Source organism: Bombina bombina, chromosome 3 (assembly GCF_027579735.1).
Source record: "Bombina bombina isolate aBomBom1 chromosome 3, aBomBom1.pri, whole genome shotgun sequence".
Classification (NCBI taxonomy): Eukaryota; Metazoa; Chordata; class Amphibia; order Anura; family Bombinatoridae; genus Bombina; species Bombina bombina.
This window is the reverse complement of record NC_069501.1, coordinates 207,448,009-207,454,846: the sequence shown is the minus strand read 5'-3', so window position 1 is coordinate 207,454,846 and position 6,838 is coordinate 207,448,009.

The window sequence follows — 6,838 nt, the reverse complement described above, 5'->3', positions numbered from 1 at the left end:
CAAGCTCCGCCCCCCCAAATGTGTTTTTAATTAAAGATGTATGTTTTTCAGGTCCTAATGGGTTAAGAAGATTTCTATCTGTTTTGGCCACCAGAGGGGGTGTGTGAATTATGTATATAGATGAAAATTGTTGGTACACCTGAACAGGTAATTAGACCCCTCCCCTTTGGTAAGGGTATAAATTGTGAACAGAGAGGGAGAAATGTATAACATGATTAAGGTCATTGACTGACCGAAACGTCGTTATTGTAAGCTGTGATGTCTCACAAATAAAAGATACCTTTTGATGCATTATTAAGGTGCTGCTGCTTTTATTTGCATTTGCTGAATGGATTGAGGGACCTGTGCAGAGTCCTTGCAGCGTGCACCAGACTATTGGGCTGTGAGTGCTGTGCCTTATCTGTTGTGTTCAGCTTATCCATAAAGCAACCACCCTGTGAATAAGCTCTTCCTCAAATTATTCCTGAACCTTCTAATATTCAATACAAGATTATGACCTCTTGTTTTGGTGTTATTCTTGTTGTGAAAAATACTTTCAGCCTCAGCTTTATTGGGTCCCTTAATATACTTGAAAGTTTTTATCATATAACATTTCTCAATTCTCTAAGCTTTATATATTAATTAATTCATTCTTAATTTGTAATTTTTATTTTTTATTCTATTTCTTTAATCGAATTTCACATTTTGCGAACAAAACTCTTTAGTTCCTTACTTTGGGTTGTAATTACATTTTTTCTATACTTATAATACATTTATAATTTTGTGTTTTGATCAAATTGATTCAATCACATATTGCAAAAACCCTTTTTGCAGTTTTTGAGCTATTACAAGGGATATGAAACAGTGCTTCTTTAGTAAACTAAAAATAAACAATAATAATAATGATAATATATATATATATATATATAGATATATATAATTATATATTTTTAATCAAAGTAAACATAAAAAGAAACAGATTGTGTTAAAAAAAAGCATGCTTGCTTAATTAACAAGTTACTTCTTAGTGTAGCCACTACCTATAGGGACATAAGGATGCTGACGTGCTGTGAATTTATGACTCCCTATTTCTCTATCATTCACTGAACAATAAGTCAGTCTCAAGTTACTCTAGAAGATTTATGACATCAATCTATGTATGCCTTCTTGTAGAGACCCCAGTTGCCTTTGGGGCTTTGACAGGAAGTAATGGACCCTGCACAAATTAAGTTAAAGAAATAAAAGGTATAATCCTTTTAAAATGAAAAGGGGGCATGTTTGACATTTGATGGGTTTGTGAGAGGATCCAATAATTCTGGGCAATGATTTTGGCATAAATAAGATTCTGTCTAGCCAACTGCAACTAGACCCACAGATCTTTCTTTTCAATCTGCTGGAGGAGCTAAACTGTAGCATTAAATGTGTGCTTTGTCCAATAGCTCTGAGTTGGAAAACTAATAACATTACCACTAATGAAGCTTGGCAAGACCAAGTACATAGATCCCTATTTCTAGAGAGGTATCATTATTTTAAAGTGAAAGTAAACTTACCTGGTTTGCGATCCTGAGTAGCAGTCTTTGTGCAAAATAAATATGACTTTCATTCATTGTTTTTAGTAAATATAGCTGTAATCAAAGTTATCGCCAGATTTATTAGACTTTTTCAACTCTTCAAAGTCAACCCGTAATTTTCCTTTTTCTTTTACCTCCTGATGACGTTTTTTTAAACAGCCAATTGAAAATCTGGCCGTTAGGAAGCAGTGAAACCAAGTCATCCGCCTACTTCGCAATCTACGCATGCGCAAATATTTTACCCGACACTGTTATATCAGGAGCGCGCTCCCGTTTCGCTCATGCGCATTTGGCCATAAAATGAAAACGTCATCTGCATTGATTAAACTGTGAGAAAACGTCATTAGCAGTGATTAAACTGTGAAACTGTGAATGTTAAACTTTTAAATTGATGTTAAACTGTGAAGCGCATCACATTATCTAGGCAGTAAGTTGACAGACATACCGGATTAGCGCATGCGCAAAACAATTTGTCATCGTGCACAAGCTTTTGAGTTACTTATAGAGTGGGTGGGAACGCTCTATACGTCAGAGCTCCAACAGATAGGAAGTAAAGGATGGGTGGAGTTCAGATGATAACGGTAGGGAAATTACATATGTTTATAAAATTACAATAATTGAAAAATTTATTAAATTAAAGTTAGCGATTTTAATAGATTAAGGTAGTGGAATAAAATAATCTGTTCAAAAGGGACTAACTTTACTTTCACTTTAAGTCTGGATGTTTAGACACTTACCAAGCAATAATGTTTTATTGGGAATCCTACTTAGACAAATGAAAGTATATTACACCTATGGTTTCTTCTCCTTTTACTCACCAACTATGTTGTATAGGATGCAGTTATATGGAAGTTATGAGACTATAAATACAGAATAATTCAGATCTATTATTAAAATATTGTAGGTCTACTACTTACAGATGCTGTTATTTTTGCTATACTTGTTTACACAATATAAGCTTTGTTCTTGTTTTGAGTATGTTTTGAGTAGGTAATATTATGTTAATTTATTTTTTTAACTTAAAATTATAACTTTCCAATGTATGCTGGTAACTTGTTTTTAAAGTCTTTTAAAGGGCCATAATAACCAAATGTTTAAACATTTGAAAGTGATGCAGCATAGCTGTAAAAAGCTGACTAGAAAATATCTCCTGAACATCTCTATGTAAAAAAGAAAGATATTTTACCTCAAAAGTTCCTCAGTAGCCACATCCCATTGTAAAGGATTTCTAAGCATCATTTTAGTGTGTCTGTCCTGGGACAGCTGAAAGGATGAGCCTCGTGAACTCTCATATTATTTCACCAATCAGGTAAAGGAAGCTTACTATGAAATATCATGAGAGTTAAGTCAAATCTCATGAGATCACAGTAAAAGAGTTCATGACCTCAGCACTGCTGATGCTGATTGGCTGCTGTTCATTTCTTCATTTTTTTTTTATTTTTACCTGCAGCTGGGAGCAGGTGAAGTATAACTTTTTGCACAGAACTTACTCTGCTGAGCTGAGGAAATTGTGAGGTAAAATATCTTCCTTTTTTACATAGAGATGCTCAGGTGATATTTTCCTGTCAGCTTTTTACAGTTATACTGCATCCGTTTCAAGTGATTTAGCATATGAGTATTATGTCCCTTTAAGTCAGCCTTTTGTCGGATATGGATGGACTTTTACTAGATTCCAGACATGTCCATGGACTTAAATAGACTTGAATATTTACGATTGTCATTTTCATACCATTTTGATGTACTCAAAAAATATTCTCTGTATTTGTTGTGGACATTCAATAAAAAGTTAAATTATAAAAAAACAAAACCTTTTAAATTGATAAAAAAAGTACACATTGCAATCTTTTCCATTAAAGGTCATTCAAGTCCAAAATAAACTTTCATGATTCAAATAGGGGATGCAATTTTAAACAACTTTCCAATTCACTTTTATCACCAATTTTGCTTTGTTCTCTTGGTATTCTTAGTTGAAAGCTAAACATAGGAAGGCTCATATACTAATTTCTTAGACCTTGAAGGCCGCCTCTAATGTAAATGCATTTTGACAGTTTTTCACCACTAGAGGGCGTTAGTTAATGTGTTTCATATAGCTAACATTAAGCTCATGCACGTGAATTTACCGAGGAGTGAGCACTGATTGGCTAAAATTCAAGTCTGTCAAAAGAACTGAAATAAGGGGGCAGTTTGCAGAGGCATAGATACAAGGTAATTACAGAGTTAAAACGTGTATTATTATAACGGTGTTGGTTATGCAAAACTAGGGAATGGGTAATAAAGGGATTATCTAGCTTTTTAAACAACAAAAAATCTGGTGTTGACTGTCCCTTTAAGTATAACCCAAAGTGTTTTTTTATTACAACAATGAAACACACTGCTTTTTATCCCTTTTTATAATAAATTATTATATTGGTTGAACTATGTCAACAGTATTCCCTGGGGGTCTGTTCTACAATTGTTCCACATTCATTTAAAGTCATAAGAGTTGTATATTAGAAGTTCTCAATATCTTTTCTTTCCCTACAACTCAGCTTTTTTCTCTTCTACTTCCTTTTAGTATTGTGTAGACTTGTTTAGAGATAAATGTCTCCTGCTAACAAAACCATTGTACATTATTAAATGGATTTTATACAGGTACATATCCCCAAACCTGGAATTCTAAAATCAAGAAGTATTCCAAAATCTAAGCTTTTTCATTAATTTTAAAAAAAGCTATTTAAAAAAAAAAAAAAAATCTATTTCACCACCAATCTTCACTGCCTACTTCTTTGGAGCTCCACTACATAAGCAGCGTTGCCCGTTTGGTATCCTATATACAGCGCCGCATATAAATGCGGCACGTATATTTCACCCGTCGGCCGCAATTTTTACTCCCATAAGCTAACATGGGACCACGTCGCAAATCAGCCTTGCGCTGAGTATGGGAGCAAGCGCAATATCTATCTACCTGTCAACCGCAACCCCCACTTCAATAACTAATAAACTGTATTAACCCCTATATCCGCCATCAAACCCAAATCGTAACTAATAAAAGCATTAACCCCTAAACCGACAACCCCCCCACAACGCAATATCCTAATTAAACTATTAACCCCTATATCCGCCATCAAACCCACATCGCAAGTAATAACTAAATGATTAACCCCTAAATCCGCCAACCCAAACATCGCAAACTACCTATCAAAAGTATTAACCCCTAATCCGCCAAAGCCCACAATGCAAATAAATAAATTACTAAGCCTCCTAGCCTAACACCCCCTAACCTAACACCCCCTAAATGAACCCAAATTACCTAAATTACAAAATACTAAAGCTACTATTAAAAAAAAAGAAACTAACACTACTTTAAAAATAAAATTAAACTAAGTATAAATTAAAGGGACAGTCTATTCAAAATTAAAATTCTGGTGTAGACTGTCCCTTTAAGCTACAATGACATAAAATAAAAAAATCTAAGATTACATAAAATAAAAAACAAAATGACCAAATTTAAAAAAATTATACCTTATCCCTATGAAAATAAAAAAAGCCCCCCAAAAATAAAAACACCCCTACTCTAAGAATAAACTACCAGTAGCCCTTAAAATTACTTTTTGTAGGGCATTGCCCCAAGATAATCAGCTGTTTTACAAAAAATACACAAAGTACCCCCTAACAGTAACCCCCCCCCCAAATAAAAGAACCTGACACTTAAAAAACCTAAACTACCCATTGCCCTGAAAAGGGCATTTGTTGGGCATTGCCCTTAAAAGGGCATTTAGCTCTTTTACTGCCCACCCCCAGGTTAATACTCACCATTCCTGAAGTCCAGCAGAGAATGTCCTGTCCCATGCGGTGAAGTCTTCTTCCAAGCGGCGACCTCTTCTTCCAGGAACATCCGGCAGAGGGCGGAGATGAAGACCGGCGACCCTGGAACTGAAGATCGGCGACCGCGGAGCCATGGAGCGTGTAGGATCCTCATCGTACGATCGCCGCCGTACACTGGATTGAGAATTTAAGGTACACGATTAAAAATGGCATCCCTTGAATTCCTATTGGCTGATTTGAATCTTCAAATTCAAATCAGCCAATAGGATGAAAGCTACTCAAATCCTATTGGCTGTTCAAATTGCCTATTGGCTTGCAAATCGCGTACAAAGACCAAGATTACAAGTTGTGCACGTAAATAAAATTAGTGGTATCGCACTCTCCATAGCGCTGCCATTACAAGTTACTGAAAAACCTTCTTTTGTTGTGCGATATGGTGCGATAAGCTTCATACCGCACAAAGGCCAAGGCCTGACTTGACGTGCTCATGCACGTTTCCCCCCATAGACATTAATGGAGAGAAAGTGTTACAAAAGAACTAACACCTGCATTCAAGGAATGGCGATCGATGTAACGCAATCTCCATTGATGTCTATGGGGAAAATAAAGTTACATTAAATCTTAACACCCTAACATAAACCCTAGTCTAAATACCCCTAACCCACAGCCCCCCGACATCGCCGACACTAAATAAAGTTATTAACCCCTATACCGCCGGACCCCCACATTGCTACTACTATTATAAACCTATTAAAACCTAAACCGCCGGCTTCCCACATCGCAACACACTAAATTAAACTATTAACCCCTAAACCTAACACCTCCTAACTTTAAATTAAACTTACCTGTGAAGATTAAACTATAAATTAACCTAACATTAGTATTTTAAAAAAATAAAATAAAGGAAAAATAAAAAACATATACCTAGATTACGAGTTTTGCGTTAGAGGCTGTGCGGTGCTAACGATCAGTTTTCCCTCACCGCTAACTTACCTACAGCGTTGGTATTACGAGTTTTCAGAAACCCGTCGTTAAAAGACAAGAAGTGAGCGTTGAGCAAAATTTTGCTCATTACCGCACTCCAGTACCAGCGCTGCTTAAGTCAGCGGTGAGCTGGTGTAACGTGCTCGTGCACGATTTCCCCATAGGAATCAACGGGGAGAGCCGGCTGAAAAAAAGTCTAACACCTGCCAAAAAGCAGCGTAAAACTCCTTAACCCCTAATCTGCCGCCCCCAACATCGCCGACACCTGCATTATATTATTAACCCCTAATCTGCCGCTCTGGACACCGCCGACACCTACATTATATGTATTAACCCCTAATCTGCTGCCCCCAACATCACTGACACCTACATACTATTTATTAACCCCTAATCTGCCTTCCCCAATGTCGCCGACACCTACTTTATATTTATTAACCCCTAATCTGCCTTCCCCAATGTCACCAACACCTACATTATATTTATTAACCCCTAATCTGCCG